The sequence below is a fragment of the Ranitomeya imitator genome, chromosome 6 (genome assembly GCF_032444005.1).
Source record: "Ranitomeya imitator isolate aRanImi1 chromosome 6, aRanImi1.pri, whole genome shotgun sequence".
NCBI lineage: Eukaryota > Metazoa > Chordata > Amphibia > Anura > Dendrobatidae > Ranitomeya > Ranitomeya imitator.
In genome coordinates, this window is record NC_091287.1 from 494,871,221 (window position 1) to 494,888,886 (window position 17,666).

Here is a 17,666-nt window from a genome sequence, read left to right on the forward strand (position 1 = left end):
GTCACAGTCACATTTGTTTCTCTGATTCACTGGCTTCTGTAGAGCAAAATGACTTCTAGTTATTACTGGCACTGTGTAATCACACAGCAGGAAATTACTTGTTAATGAGTAATGAAAGGAGCCATGTCTAGATATGGGGAGCGTATATCAGACGTAAGCAGCCTCCAGCCCCCCAGACATGGTGGGACTGCAGCTCATCAGTCTGCTCCGGCTATCGGAAAGCAATATTGTAAAACAAACTTTCTAAAGCATACAGGAAAAAGAACAGATGGATGGATGGATATATAGATGATAGATAGATTGATAGATAATAGATATGTTTTTTAAACGGACTAAAGGATGGTAGTGGGCAGTCCGTTTCATTCCCAGCCCAAGTTTTCCATGTGGCCAAGGCCACAGATTCCACTTAAAATCCCTGCAGTAAAGGGTTTGATTGTGTCAGGTTCAGTGTCAGTTTGGAGGAGTACAGAGCAGAAAGCTCTGCAGAGCTCCACCTGTGTGAGGCAACACAGGCAAGAGGAGCCAAACAGCCAAGGCATCTGGAAAGCCTGGCACACACAGCGTACACAGCGGTGCAGTCACCCACGGCAACTGGTCTCAGGAGGTGGACTGGTGTGTATATTGGCTGCAATCTTGAGGATATGGTTCCCGGCTGCGATCCGGAGGATATCGTGTACTGTGTAGTGCTGTGAGTTGAACATTAACACGGCGGTGCAGTCGCCCACGGCAGGTCATGAAGGTGGACTGGCGTGTTTATTGGCTGCAATCCAGAGGATATCGTGTGCTGTGTTTTGTGAGTTGAACATTAAAGAAACATTGTACACGGCGGTGCAGTCGCCCACGGTAACTGGTCACGGAGGTGGATTGGCTGCAATCTAGAGGATATGATTGCTGGCTGCGATCGTGTGCTGTGATTTTGTGAGTTGAACATTAAAGAGACTTTTGTTTGAACTTTGTTGGGTCACTGCCTCATCACTGCACAATGTGGCTACCGCTGCACTACAATAGATAGATGATAGATAGATAGATAGATAGATAGATAGATAGATAGATAGATAGATAGATAGATAGATAGATAGATCAGAGGCAAAAGAGTGATCAAACAATTGTGAGACTCAGAAAACCAGAGGTGGATTCTACAGAGAGACCTTTACAGCTTCAATTCTTCTCAGAAGGTTAAAAGGAACCAGTCCTATCCCAAAACGCTACTAACTTGTAGATATGAGGTTAATCTTCAGGTTAACAGCATTCTGAAGCTGTGCTGCCGCAGCACTGAAAGCCCCGCTGCCTGGAAGAAATTAAATGTATTCCCCCCCGACAGCCTGTGGCTTTCAGTCATAGAGGCGTGGCTTCAGTTACAACTCGATATACAATGAGCGGCGGCTGTACAGGCACAACGGGATTGGCTGACAACTGGCTCAGCAATGCATCAGTATAGAGCCGGCTGTCAATCAGTGTCGGGGTGCCGTTACAGCTGCTGCTCAGTGTATACCTAGTGGTGACTGAAGCTGTGCCGGTGCCGCACCCGTGACTGAAAGCCCAAGGCTGCTTAGCGGAATAAAGTTGATTTCCTCCTTGTAGCCAGGCTTCCAGTGTGGTGTCTGTACGGCAGTAGAGCGCTATTAACCTGCAGAAATTGAGTTAATTTGCCGGTTAAGTTTTTTACACAACAGGTTCCCTTTAAATCCAGAACATTTAGTAATCTTCTGAAACTCGTATGCCATTTATTCTGAATTTTATCTATGTGAATACTAACAAAGCAGAGGTCAGCAAATACCAACAAAGCAACTGCTTTAACTGTGGTACTATGTTCGCCTTATCCCTGTGCTATGACATCACTGTGTGTATTATACTTGCATGGTGACATTATTTTCAATTAATCCTTGCTCTGTAACTTTGCTATGAGAATTATCTTAATGTTGTGACATAACTGTATGAATTACTGCAGAGCAATGAGCTCTGTGACATCACTGTGTGCACAATACCTAAACCTAAAACATCATTGAGTGAGGCTAAGTTCACATATCAAAAATGGTCCAATGCTCAGATGGGGAATACCCAGCCTGGCTTTAGCTAATTGCCTCATTCATGCCAATGAAGCAGTGCGTTCAGGTCAGGAGACCCGGTGTTTGGGCTGGGTGTTCAGATAAAGCCATTGGGTCACATTATCATGCATATTATTTTTGTGCTGACATTACTGTGTGCATAACACCGAAACTTAAGGCCACATTAGAAAAAAGTTGTACGAACCCGCCAAAGTCAACGTGATCTGCTGATAATCTGATGTGTATAAGGGCCTCCAGATTGTCCCTTGACAGATTAAGAAGGACACAAAGAGCAGACGGTTGAGCTTTGATCACCTGATGTTTGACAGATGACTCTAGCATTGGCGCCCTCATATGGAGTCAGTAAAAATGACTGTTACATGTAACTAGATGGTGGCCCGATTCTAACGCATCGGGTACTCTAGAATATGCATGTCCACGTAGTATATTGCACAGCCCACGTAGTATATTGCCCAGCCACGTAGTATATTGCCCATTCACGTAGCATATTGCCCAGTCACGTAGTATATTACCCAGCCACATAATATATTGCCCAGCCACGTAGTATATTGCCCAGTTATGTAGTATATTGCCCAGCCACATGGTATATTGCCCAGTTATGTAGTATATTGCCCAGCCACGTAGTATATTGCCCAGCCACGTAGTATATTGCCCAGCCACGTAGTATATTGCCCAGCCACACAGTATATTGCCCAGCCACATAGTATATTGCCCAGCCACATAGTATACTGCCCAGCCACATAGTATATTGCCCAGTCACGTAGTATTTTGCCCAGCCACGTAGTATATTGCCCAGCCACACAGTATATTGCCCAGCCACATAGTATATTGCCCAGCCACATAGTATACTGCCCAGCCACATAGTATATTGCCCAGTCACGTAGTATTTTGCCCAGTCACGTAGTATATTGCCCAGTGACGTAGTATACAGCACAGAGCCACGTAGTATATTGCACAGCGACGTAGTATACAGCACAGAGCCACGTAGTATATTGCCCAGCCACAGGTTAAAAAATAAACATATACTCACCTTCCGAGGGAGCCCTTGTAGTCATGTCGCCTGTGTGCCGTGCACTTGGCAGCTTCCTGTCCCAGGGTTTGTAGCGCAGGACCCATGATCACGTCATGGTCACATGACCGTGACGTCATGGCAGGTCCTTCTCGCGCAGGCCCTGTGATGAGATCGCAGTCACATGACCGTGACGTCATGGCAGGTCCTTGTCGCATACCATCCTTGCCACCGAAACCTGCCGCTTGCATGGAGCGGTTACCGGATCGTCGCGAGGAGCGGGAAAGGCGGCGGAAGGTGAGTACATAATGATTTTTATTTTTTTTTATTATTTTTAAAATTAGATCATTTTACTATTGACGCTGCATAGGCAGCATCAATAGTAAAAACTTGGTCACACAGGGTTAATAGCGGTGGTAACGGAGTGAGTTACCCGTGGCATAACGCGGTCCGTTACCGCTGGCATTAACCCTGTGTGAGCGGTGACTGCGGGGAGTATGGAGCGGGCGCCGGGCACTGACTGCAGGGGAGTAGGGAGGGACTAATCGGACTGTGCCCGTCGCTGATTGGTCGCGGCAACCATGACAGGCAGCTGGCGAGACCAATCAGCGACTTGGATTCCATGACAGACAGAGGCCGCGACCAATGAATATCCATGACAGAAAGAAGGAAAGACGGAAGTGACCCTTAGACAATTATATAGTAGACTAGATGGTGGTCCGATTCTAACGCATCGGGTATTCTAGAATATGTATGTTCACGTAGTATATTGCCCAGCCAAGTAGTATATTGCCCAGCCACGTAGTATATTGCCCAGCCACGTAGTATATTGCCCAGCCACGTAGTATATTGTGCAGCCACGTAGTATATTGCCAAGCTATGTTTTATATTAACAAGTAGTATATTGCCCAGTAACGTAGTATATTGGCTAGTTACGTAGTATAGTGCCCAGCCACGTAGTAGATTGCTCAGCCACGTAGTATATTGCCAAGCTATGTAGTATATAGCAGAGCCACGTAGTATATTGTCCAGCCACGTAGTATATTGCTCAATCACGTAGTATATTGCCCAGCGACGTAGTATACAGCACAGAGCCACATAGTATATTGCCCAGTGACGTAGTATATTGGCCAGTGACGTAGTATACAGCACAGAGCCACGTAGCATATTGCACAGCCCATGAAGTATTTTGCCCAGCCACGTATAACACAGGTTAAAATAAATAAAAAATAAACATACTCACCTTCCGCAGGCGCGTTGTAGCACTGTCGCCTCTGTGGGGTGCAGGCGGCATCTTCCGGTCCGAGGGTGTGCTGACATCGCGGTCACGTGACCGTGTCGCGGTCACATGGCCGTGACTTCACGGCAGGTCCTTTTCGCGCAGGCGCACAGGACTTGTGATGACATCGCGGTCACATGACCGTGACGTCATGGCAGGTCCTTCTGCCAGACCATCCGTGCGACCGGAGCGTGTGGGTTGCATCGCCGCGAGGAGCGGGAAAGGCGGCGTAGGTGAGTATATAATAATTTTTTATTTTTTTAATTATTTTTAACATTCGATGTTTTTACTATTGACGCTGCATAGGCTGCATGACACCGCGGTCCGTTACCGCTGCCATTAACCCTGTGTGAGGACAGACTGGAGGGGTGTATGCGGGCGCTGGGCAGTGAGTGCAGGGAGTAAGGAGCGGCCATTTTCTTCCGGACTGTGCGCGTCGCTGATTGGTCGCGGCAGCCATGACAGGCAGCTGCAGAGACCAATCAGCGAACGAATAACCGTGACAGAAGGACAGACAGACGGAAGTGACCCTTAGACAATTATGTATATAGATGTGTATGACCAGCTTTAGTTATTTGTCCTTTTAAGGCCACAATCACACGTTCAGTATTTGCTCAGTATTTTACATCAGTATTTGTAAGGCCACGGTCACATGGTCAGTATTTGGTCAGTATTTTACCTCTGTACTTGCAAGTCAAAATCAGGAGTGCAACAATCAGAGGAAAAGTATAATGGAAACACGTCCCCACTTCTGTATTTATCACTAACACCTGGTTTTGGCTTACAAATACTGAGGTAAAATACTGACCACATACTGAACGTGGACTTACTGTGACAGTACCTCTGTGCTGTAACATCACTGTTTGCAGTATTCTTAAAGGGGTTGTTACCTTTCAAGTAATGGTGTCACTGTGCAGAGAGAATGCACACAATAATGTCATCTATAAATTACAATTAACTCCATGAAGGTTTGGCTTAAAAGGGTTGTTCCCAATCAGTTAATTGTTCAGCCCCAGCTGCAATTTTTTAAAAATAAACTGTCCTGTACTCACCTTCCCAAGGTCCCCCGGTGAGTCTCTGCTGTTGCTCCTGGCATCTGGTATTGGCTGTGGCGCAGACGTCACATTGACAGGGCAGCAGCAAGTCAGTGAGCTCAGTTGCTTCCGCTCAGGAGAAGCAGTCAATGTCAGACATCAGTAGCAGCGATAGAGACTTGCCAATGGAGACTTGCTGGTGGAGACTTGCCGGAGGAGACTTGCTGGTGGAGACTTGCCGGTGGAGACTTGCCAGAGGAGACTTGCTGGTGGAGACTTGCTGGTGGAGACTTGCTGGTGGAGACTTGCCGGTGGAGACTTGCTGGTGGAGACTTGTTGGTGGAGACTTGCCAGAGGAGACTTGCCAGAGGAGACTTGCTGGTGGAGACTTGCCGGTGGAGACTTGCTGGTGGAGACTTGCTGGTGGAGACTTGCCAGAGGAGACTTGCCGGTGGAGACTTGCCGGTGGAGACTTGCTGGTGGAGACTTGCCGGTGGAGACTTGCCGGTGGAGACTTGCCGGTGGACCCAGAGACAGCGGGTAGAGGAAAGTTTGTTATATATAGATAAAGAACTTCAGCCAGAACTGAACATTATCTGAGATGGAACAACCCTTTTAAGCCAAACCTTAATTGAGTTAATTATCATTTCTAGGTGACATTACTGTGTGCATTACCTCTGCACGATGACGTCAATTTGGTTATTATTAGTGTTGAGCGAGCGTGCTGGGATAAGGCGTTATTTGATCATGCTCGGGTGCTAACAGAGTGACTTCGGCGTGCTCGAATACTATGTTCGAGTCCCTGCGGCTGCATGTCTCACGGCTGTTAGACAGCTGCAACACATGCAGGGATTGTCTAACAGGGAATTTCTGCATGTGTTGAGGCTGTCAAACAGCGCCGAGACAAAAGAACCTAGGACTAATTAATGTTAGCAAATATCAGCAGCTACTTGTTACATTAATTAGAATTATACATAGAATAATTCTGCCGTTGGACCCTCAGCTTCCTACGATTTCAGTTTCCTTCATGTCTAATGTTACCGGTCAGCGATGGGCTCTATCTGCAAGGACCGGCATTTATATCCAACCCACAAATAAAGAAATCTGACATTTTTATCAAAACCAAATATTTTATACAGCACACTTTACTACATTGGTCAACACCGATATTTAATAAAGGGCTGAACTCACAGTTTTTACCATTCTACTATGTAATCTAGTAAAATCTTCTGCCTTCTCCTCCCTCTTAAAGGGAACCTGTAACCTGAATTTGGCGGGACTGGTTTTGGGTCATATGGGCGGAGTTTTCGGGTGTTTGATTCACCCTTTCCTTACCTGCTGGCTGCATGCTGGCTGAAATATTGGATTGAAGTTCATTCTCTGTCCTCCGTAGTACATGCCTGCACAAAGTAATGTTACCTTGCGCAGGCATGTACTATGGAGGACAGAGAATGAACTTCAATCCAATATTGCAGCCAGCGGGTAAGGAAAGGGTGAATCAAACACCCAAAAACTCCGCCCATATGACCCAAAACCAGTCCCGCCAAATTCAGGTGACAGATTCCCTTTAATCATCAAAAATGTCCAAAACCACACCGATCAGATTAAAAAAAAAAACACACACACACAACAGTCCATTTCTCACTTTACAATGCAAAGAGTTAAATCTGCAAAAAATCAGTAGCATTTCTGCAAAAAAAAAAAAAATCTGTAACAAGAACTTGGGTAAATTGGTGCAGATTTTTTTTTTTTTGCTGTGGAAAACTTGTGTATCAGTCCTGTGTGGATGTATCACAAGAGAAAATCAACCTATCGGGCCGCAGACTTCCTTCCTCTCCAATTACCACTAGTTTTGCTTTTTCTGCACATTTCAGATGAAGATTTATACAATGATTACAGACGCTTACCGACCACTATGAGGATCACCGGAGCTCTGCCGTCGTGTTATAAACTTGATGATTCAACATGCGAGAAACTATATACCGGTATATATATATATATAGATGGCTGGGGGGTGAGGTGGGTAGTGGTCACTTCTTCTTGGACACTTGTCTGCCTATGTACCCACTTGAGTAAGCACAAAAGTGCAAGCAGAATCCTTGAAGAAAAGAAAAACCCGTTCTACAGGTCACATGACTTTATACAAGTGCTGTCAAAAAAAGCAGCTTGCTAATATACGTGACATAAAGGAGTAACTTAAAGGGAATCTGTTGGAAAATGTTTGCTATATTTAATCAGAGAGTAGCATAATGTAGTGGATAAAGCCTGATTCCAGGCATGTGTCACTTATCAGGCTTTTCGCTGTAGTTTCAATACAATCAGTGTTTTATCAGCAGGAGATTATTATGGCAGGACTAGAGGTACCGTCACATTAAGCGACGCTACAGCGATATAGGCAACGATGCCGATCGCTGCAGCGTCGCTGCTTCGTCTCTGTGTGGTCGCTGGAGAGCTGTCACACAGACAGCTCTCCAGCGACCAACGATGCCGAAGTCCCCGGGTAACCAGGGTAAACATCGGGTTACTAAGCGCAGGGCCGCGCTTAGTAACCCGATGTTTACCCTGGTTACCAGCGTAAACGTAAAAAAAAAAACACTACATACTTACCTTCCGGTGTCTGTCCCCCGGCCTCAGCTTCCCTGCACTGTCTCAGCGCCGGCCGGCCGTAAAGCAGAGCGGTGACGTCACCGCTGTGCTCTGCTTTACGGCCGGCCGGCGCTCACAGTCAGTGCGGGAAGCTGACGCCGGGGGACAGACACCGGAATGTGAGTATGTAGAGTTTTTTTTTTTTTTACATTTACAATGGTAGCCAGGGTAAACATCGGGTTACTAAGCGCGGCCCTGCGCTTAGTAACCCGATGTTTACCCTGGTTACCAGTGAACACATCGCTGGATCGGCGTCACACACGCCGATTCAGCGATGTCTGCGGGAGATCCAGCAACTAAATAAAGTTCTGGACTTTCTGCCCCGACCAGCGATGTCACAGCGGGATCCTGATCGCTGCTGAGTGTCAAACACAATGATATCACTATCCAGGACGCTGCAACATCACGGATCGCTAGCGATATCGTTGTTAAGTTGGCCAGTGTGAAGGTACTTTAGGGGTTGCATGTAAACAGTCCAGCTAGTCTGTGAAACCCCACCCCCCACCACTGATTGGCAACTTCCAGTATACACTGTCAGCAAGCTGCCAATCAGGGGTGTGGGCGGAGTTATACCCAGCTCAGCATTCTGACCACTGCTACATCTACAGTAGAGAAAACAGGGATTCTATCATAACTGCACCAAGCAGCCCAGTAAGTGACACGTCACTGAAATCAGGGTCTCTGACCCGACACTATGATGCTATCGTTCCCACAAAGAGCAGTATATACACGGAGCATTGATAGCGCAGCTTCACGCTGAGCGCTGCGGCAATCAGGTGCGGGTGTCAGCGCTATGTGAGAGTCGAGACCCTGCAACAATGCCCACAATCAGTGCAAGCAACAATCACGCGCCATTAACCCTTCTGATACCGCTGTCAGTCGTGACAGCGACATTGAGGAGCATCATGCAGGGAGGGGGTTCTCTGTGTGCTCCCATCAGAACAACACGATGGTCTGATGGTCTCCATGGAGACCTCTGGGCGGAAGATGGCTGCGAGGTCCTTCAGGGTCCTACAGGGAAGATGGCCTGTCAGTGCCTGCTCAGAGCAAGACCTGACACACCTGCTTCCCTGCCTGTCAGATGCTGATCTGATGCTCCGCAGTACAGAAGTATTGCAGGGTATCAGATCAGCGTTCTGTCACTGTGCAGTGATGTCCCATCCTGGGCCAATCTAAAAAGTTTAAAAAAAAAGTTATTAAAGTGTCAAAATACTTTTACAAATTCCCCCCAAAAAAGAAACAAATATTATTACAATAAATACATTTATTTAAAAAAAAAAAGTACACATATTTTGCATCGCCGATTCCTTAACGACCCGCTCTATAAAACTATCCCACTTGTTAACCCCTTCAGTGAACAACATAAAAAAGACACAAAAAACAATGCTTTATCATCATACTGCCGAATGAAAAGTGTGATAACACGCAATCAAATGTAAATAAAAATGGCACCTCTAAAAACGTCATTTGTCCGGCAACAAAAAAGCTGCCCTACAGCTCCATCAGCAGAAAAATAAAAAAATATTTTTTTTCTGTAAAATCGGGTATTGCTGTAGTCGTACTGACCCAAAGAATTTTACCACAAGTATAACGGTATTAAAAAAAAACATTTTCTGAATTGCAGGTTTTTGTTTATTTTACCTCCAAAAAATCGGAATAGAAAGTGATCAAAAAATGTCATGTGCCTAAAAATGGCACCAATAAAAATGTCAACTCTTCCGCAAAAAAACAACACCTCTCATGACTAGCTCTCTAAATATGGGGATGCGACTTTTAGTGTTTGACAGCAGCTAAACATAGAAACCCCAAATAAATCTGGTATGGCTGTAATCACACCGACCCGTAGAATAAAGTCATCTAATCACTTATACCGCACGAGGAACAGCGTAAAAAATAAATAAAACCAATTCTTCATCTGCTGTTGATTTTTTAATTCTGCCTCCCAAAGATCACAGTAAGGCTCGGCGCTCATTTATCCTGTGCTCTGCGCTGAGCGCTTACGTGTGAATCTCTGAAACGCGTGATTCAGTCGAACCTTTGGCAGAAAATGACTGTGGATGCCGTCTGACCTGTGATCTGGCGATGTTTTGTCTTTTTAGGATTGTATAAAAGTGCCATTGGCCACAGTTTTGTGGACTTCTGAAAAGAATGACAACTCTGAACAGAGGTCAGACGGAGGCCACAGTAATTCTGTTGCCTCATTATAGTAAATGGATCCCACGGGGTTTTCATTTGAATCATGTCACTCGGAGATTTAGATGGAAAGCACAAAGTAAGTGCTCAACGTGGAGTGCTGGATAAATGTGATCCCGAAAGTCACGTAAAATGTTTCCAATAAAAGCTTCAGCTCAATCCCCCCAAAAAAGCAAGTCCCCACTCAGGACCTTCATCTGTTATCGGAAATATAGGGGGCTTCCACATTACTGGTGGCTAAAAGGCTCTGGAAAGAAACAGAAATTCAGCAAATTCTCTGCTCCCAAATCCAGATGCCCCCCCTCCCTTCTGAGCCCCAGAGTGTCTAAACAACATTCAGCGTCCACATGTTTGTCATTTCTGTAGTGAGGAGAGCCCACCTAATTTACGGGTGCGTGTCTCCAGAAGCACGGGCTGGGCATAATGTGCTGGTCACTACAACGTATTGATCACTACAACGTACTGGTCACCACACAGGCAGTTTGCAAATTTCACTCAGCAACATCCACTGCTGCCTGCTTTTGGAAAACACCAATTGGAGTCAAAATCATCATTACACCTGTAGATAAATTCCCAAAGGGGTATCATTTCCAAAATGGGGTTATTTGAGGGGGGATTCTGCTTTTCTAGCACTTAGGGGCTCTGTATATGGACTCTGCAAACTATTGTAGGAAAATCTGTGCTCCAGGAGGCAAATAGCTCTCTATCCCTCCTGAGTTTCGCCGTATGGCTAAGTAGTACAGTACAGCCACATATGGAGTATTTCTACATTCAGCAGAAGTGGGACATATTCTGGTGCCATTTGTACCCATTTCCCAGTATGAAAATATAAAATCTGGGGCTACCACACAATTTTGGTGATAAAAATTCACTGCCCAATGGTATAAAAGTCTGTGATACACCTATGGTGTCAATAATAATAATAATCTTTATTTTTTTTTTTTTTTATATAGCACTAATATATTCCGCAACGCTTTACAGTTTGCATACATTATCATCGTTGTCTCCGATGGGGCTCACAATCTAAATTCCCTATCAGTATGTCTTTGGAATGTGGGAGGAAACCGGAGAACCTGGAGGAAACCCACGCAAACACGGAGAGAACATGCAAACTCTTTGCAGATGTCGTCCTTTGTGGGATTTGATCCCAGGACTCCAGCGCTGCAAGGCTTCTGTGCTAACCACTGAGCCACCATACTGCCCAATAAAATCATTGCACCCCTAGATGAATTCATTGAGAGGTTTAGGTTGAAAAATGGGGTCACTTATGGGGGGTTCTGCTGTTGTGGCAGGTCAGGGGCACTGCCAATGTGACATAGCAAAATGGCTGAATACATACCAATTTTTCATTATTTGATCTCAGAAATTTAATTTATACCTTTATTTTTCTCACTTCACCATCTTAGACTATTTAGCGCTGATGCATCACACACAAATCGGATTACAAAAATATTTAAACACAGGTTGTAGGTAACCAGCCAAGGAGGGTGAATACTTTCGCAAGAGCTGTATGTGTTGTACAAACATATTCAACGTGTATGATGTAAACCCATTGATGAAATCCCCATCATATTGTTCTCTCGGAGATAAACCGCCAGCAAAGAGGTCTGTCAGTGGCTTTATCATAGCGGATACAAGGAAGCTCGGACAAGTGAACGCTCCTGTGTATGGAAGAGATGGCCAAGATGGCTGTCGGCCAAAGCATCGTTCATCAGACAATAAGAAATATACACACGATTACTGTCTGCCATGGAGCGAAAAAGGACAACTTTGAATTTCCAGCTTTGGATAATGGCTGCACTTTTCAGCTGAAATAAGGACAGCGGGAACATGAAAATATCAACCCTTTCACTTAGGATCAATATCACACGGATATTTAAAGCTTCATATTAGAACATTTTCAATGTCACTATGACTAGAAAGCTCCCAGCTACTGTCTGTCATTATGTCAGTGCTCCGGGGGCCACACATGCCTGACGTGGACAGATCACTACGGGTGTAAAGGGACACGATCACATTCAGAAAGTGTAATATTGCAAGAAGTACCCAGATCTCTTACAACACCGTCCTCCGCCTTCAGCATATTGCTTACAAGAATTTAGCCATTGGGTAAGAAGCCGCTTCCAGTGTGGAGACGTAAAGGGAAGCCGGTGATCGGCATCTGACTTGTCAAGGCATCTTGCAATAGAGAGAAAAGTTCCCCTATTAGAGATCAAAATTCCCTGTTCTAGAGATCAGTGTGGGTCCTAGCGGTGGGACACCCACCGATCAGCAATTTATCCTGTGGCTTATTTTAACCGAACAATTACTTTATGGGGGCAGTCTAATTGTCCACAACCTCTACTGTATGGAGAAATCTACGATAGTGCATGCTGGATTTCAATATGACTGATCCTTTGTACTCTTAACAGCCTCTTATAAACTCTCTCTTTGGAAGTAACGATAGGTGTGTGAAGCTTAAAGGGAACCTGGTGGAGTCATGAACATTGACCTTAACTGTGGCAAGTCAGGCCTGCAGTTCTTTGGATGTTCTTGTGGGGTCTTTTGTGACCTCTTGGATGAGTCGTCGCTGAACTCTTAGGTTAATTTTGGTTGGCTGGCCACTCCTGAGAAGGTTTATCACTGTTTCATGTTTTCACCATTTGTGTATAATGGCTTTCACTGTGGTTTGCGGGTGTCCCAAGGCTTGACAAATGCCTTTATGACCTTTCCCAGACTGATAGATCTTAATTACTTTGTTTCTCATTTGTCCCAAAATTTCTTGATGTCTAGCTTTTGAGGATCTTTTGGTCTACATCACACTGCCAGGCAGGTGCTACTTAAGTGATTTCTTGATTGAGAACTGATTGTGCCAGTTTAGCTTAAATACCCCTTTAAGCTAAAACTTGCTGAAACTTTCCAGCCTTCCACTTTTATGCTGTTTCTACATATCAGTTTCCTAAAATTTCAGCTTATATTCCATTTTGGGTTTGAATATATTTCCTATGTAGATTTTCAAGCTCCAGTAAAAATGCAGATGGGATCTTAAACCAAATGATTAAATTGACAATAGACTAAAAGGAGCTGTGAGGACGGCACAGAATCTCATCTGCTAAATTGTTCTTGAAATTTTTGTCTGAATGTATTTTTTCCCATGAATAGACGATTATGATTATTGCACCAGCTGATTGTAATAAGCCCTCATTAGCTGCAAACCGCAACTTCTCCCACATGAAAATAACAGCATTCAGACTCTCATTAGGGAGAGTCCTGGAAAACGGGGCTCAGGGAAATGAGAGCAATGTGATGTTTGTCCATGAAAGACCCTGTGATCATCAGTCATGAGATCCTGATGTTACAGTCTGATGCAATCACATAACCCATCACATCGTCAATGTGGTGGCAACCGTCACTAAATGCCGTGACTTTTGTACCAGGCTACTTGAAAAATACAAGGTTAATGTTGTTCAAGACTTAGATATTAATTCATTTCAAAAACCTGACTGGCACATCCAAACATAGACTAAGTGTGAACAGGTGCTGAACCTAGAGTCGCCAACTCGTATATAGTTAAGTAAATAAGGCAGCACACTGCAGCGCTGAAACATGCAAACATGAAATACGAAAATTGAACTGCATTACTGCACTAGAAATATGAAAAATGAGAGCTTTTAGCGCATAAAAATGGCCAATTTTATGTGTACCTGGTAGCCCCTTTACGGCATCTCTCTTATACCAGGTCCTAAAACTTGCCTTACCTCGCTGAGAATAAACGTCTCCATCTGAATGGGTGCATGTGAAACCTCTTCTTAGACTAAAATTCTCTCTCTCTGTGGAGGGGTATTGGGCCTGCTGTAATTAAAACACCTGAAGCTAGGAGGCGGAGTGCACGATCAGAAGGCTAAAGAATACATTTCAAAAACCTGACCTGCACATCCAAACATAGACTAAGTGTGAACAGGTGCTGAACCTAGAGTCGCCAACTCGTATATAGTTAAGTAAATAAGGCAGCACACTGCAGCGCTAAAACATGTAAACTTGAAAACACGAAATTAGATATTAATGACCTATTCTTAGGGTTAGTGTACACAACCAATTTTTTTGGGACCAGTGCTACCCAGCGGTTTTCAAGGATAGCACTCGTATGTATGATGTTCTATGGAGCTGTCCCTAGGAAAAATTCAAACACATGTCCAATCTTAATCCAAGTATTGGATGAAAATTGGAAATGCAAGTCTATAGGTCCGTGAAAAAAATCAGACCGTACTCAGATGAGATCTGAGTACGAGACAATTTTCATGGACTGACCGAAACGAGAAACTTTTTTTTTCTCTCCACTTCCTAGAAAAACTGATGACACTGATCAGAATAATCGGATCGTTTTTCACAGATGTGGAGACATCTGTAGTGTGAACCTACCCTTATTACAAGTCATCTACATCAGATCAGTTGGGTACGACAGGTGACACCTTCACCTATCAGCTGTTTACAGCTTTTTTATAGTGGCCATTTGATGGTAATGCAGGTCTGATAGAAGAGCAGCAGCAGACAGGCAGGAGAGCAGGAGCGGACAGACAGGAGAGCATCAGACAGACAGGAGAGCAGGAGCGGACAGACAGGAAAGCAGGAGCGGACAGACAGGAGAGCAGGAGGGGACAGACAGGAGAGCAGGAGTGGACAGACAGGAGAGCAGGAGCGGACAAAGAGGAGAGCAGGAGCGGACAGACAGGAGAGCAGGAGCGGACAGACAGCAGGGCAGGCAGGATTGCAGGAGTGGGCAGGCAGGATTGCAGGAGTGGGCAGACAGGAGTGCAGGAGTGGACAGACAGGAGTGCAGGAGCGGACAGACAGGACAGCAGGAGCGGACAGACTGAAGAGCAGAAGCGGACAGACAGGAGAGCAGGAGCGGACAAACAGGAGAGCAGGAGCGGACAGACAGGAGCGGACAGACAGGAGAGCAGGAGCGGACAGACAGGAGAGCAGGAGCGGACAGACAGGAGAGCAGGAGCGGACAGACAGGAGAGCAGGAGTGGACAGACAGGAGAGCAGGAGCAGACAGACAGGAGAGCAGGAGCGGACAAACAGTAGAGTAGGAGTGGACGGATAAAGCCCCACTTTCTGTACTTTGTCTCTGCTGCTAGAGACAGATTATACTTGACAATAGGCAGTGAACAGCAAGTTATAAGGGAATGAGACACCTAGTCATTTCCGGCTGCTTCTCAGGGTTAAGACAATGTACCCTTTAAATAGTGATTAACAGATAGTTTATTTCTCACATAAAATCAAGATGTCTGAAAGCACATAGGCCATCTAACTACAAGCAAGGTATTAAAAGAGGTCCAAAGCTCCAAAACAAATATAAAGCACAACGGTTAAAGAAACTTTTGAAAAATGATGGGACAAATCAAGGTGTAGGCATGAATTCATAAAAAATAATGGTATGCAGATCCAACAATTAAGCTAAAGAAAGATCACAAGTTTACAAGATTCCCCAGTGCCCTTATTTCACCATGACTTCATCAGGTAAAATACTACTAACAATGGCATGTCAGCCAACATTGACAAGAAAAAAACAAAAACACAGTTCCAGGTTACCAGGGTTTCCTTGTGAAACAAGACGCATGAGCACAATCTCCTAAGCCTCAGTTATTCGTCTGTGTATTACGACTAGCATTGCCGATTTAGATCCGACGCTTGGATCAAAATCGAACATGTCTCCGACATTTTCCGTGAACAACCCCATAAACTATCACAGGTACGAGTGCTACCCATGAAAACTACCTATAACACTCATACAATAAACTAGGATGGATGAATGAATGGGGCCTGATCCATACGATAGGGTGTCAGTATCAGATAGATGGAGGTCAGACATCCCTACTAATCAGCTGTTATTAGCTCCGGTGGTGGCCACATGTAAACATTTAATGGGGCTGCACTTTACAATTCTGTGTAGTGGCCACTGCCGAGTACTGCAGAGCAGTATATTGTTTAGATGCAGCTGCTGGAGGTGATAACATCTCATTTGTACAGGTTCAGGATGTCCGAATCCCATCAGTAAAATATCGATGAGCTATCCTGACTATAGGCCAGTTCACGTATAGCAGAAATCTCTGCAACTAAGTATCAGATCCATACTGGTAAACTGGTTTGTTGTGGTTGCAAGCACATTGATCAGTCCCTGTAATTTCTGCAACAAATCTGCAGCTTCCGACAGAGACACCATCAGAATATCTATTATTATTATTTATTGTTATAGCGCCATTTATTCCCTGGCGCTTTACATGTGAGGAGGGGTATACATAATAAAAACAAGTACAATAATCTTAAACAATATATCTCTGGGAAGCTATGGCTGGGATACTCACAGTTTATGACCTCCTTCACACTTATAGCTTAGGTCAGTGCTCCCCAACTCCGGTCCTCAAGAGCCACCAACAGGTGACATATTCAGGATTTCCTTAAGGTACCGTCACACTTAGCGACGCTGCAGCGATACCGACAACGATCCGGATCGCTGCAGCGTCGCTGTTTGGTCGCTGGTGAGCTGTCACACAGACAGCTCTCCAGCGACCAACGATCCCGAGGTCCCCGGTAACCAGGGAAAACATCGGGTAACTAAGCGCAGGGCCGCGCTTAGTAACCCGATGTTTACCCTGGTTACCAGCGTAAAAAAACAAACAGTACATACTTACATTCAGCTGTCTGTCCCTTGCCGTCTGGTTCCTGCACTGACTGCTGGCCGTAAAGTGAAAGTGAAAGCACAGCACAGCGGTGAGTCACACAGCGGTGACTCACCGCTGTGGCTATGCTCTGCTTTCACTTTACGGCCAGCAGTCAGTGCAGGAACCAGACGGCAAGGGACAGACAGCTGAATGTAAGTATGTACTGTTTGTTTTTTTACGCTGGTAACCAGGGTAAACATCGGGTTACTAAGCGCGGCCCTGCGCTTAGTTACCCGATGTTTACCCTGGTTACCAGTGAAGACATCGCTGAATCGGTGTCACACACGCCGATTCAGCGATGTCTACGGGGAGTCCAGCGACGAAATAAAGTTCTGGACTTTCTTCCCCGACCAGCGATGGCAGAGCAGGATCCTGATCGCTGCTGCCTGTCACACTGGACGATATCGCTAGCGAGGACGCTGCAACGTCACGGATCGCTAGCGATATCGTCTAGTGTGACAGTACCTTTAGTATTGTGATGTAATTAATGCCTTTCCAGGTAATGCAATTATCACCTGGGCAATACTAAGGAAATCCTGAAAACCTGTCCTGTTGGTGGCTCTTGAGGACCGGAGTTGGGGAACACTGGCTTAGGTTATGTTCACATCTGCACTAAACATTTCTGATTTTCTGTACCATCATAGGAGTAAGGCCATGTTCCCAAGAGGCACAAATGCCATATTTCTTCCATTACATTTTTTGTGCTAAAAATCTGATGTGATTAAAGAGGTTGTC

General features: G+C 45.2%; 1 protein-coding gene across 2 annotated transcripts in view; it reads right to left on the reverse strand.

Annotated features, from left to right (window-relative positions):
- The window catches only part of CPQ (carboxypeptidase Q), a 649,160-nt gene that overhangs the window by 628,301 nt on the left and 3,193 nt on the right, over positions 1–17,666 (reverse strand). Inside the window, exon 1 of one of the 2 annotated variants that reach the window (XM_069731670.1) lies at positions 7,296–7,476. The exons of the other annotated variant lie outside the window; for it this stretch is intronic. The gene's annotated coding sequence lies outside the window, so the exon portion shown is untranslated. Of the gene's footprint in view, positions 1–7,295; positions 7,477–17,666 lie in introns of those variants that run through there. 2 annotated transcript variants of the gene reach the window in all.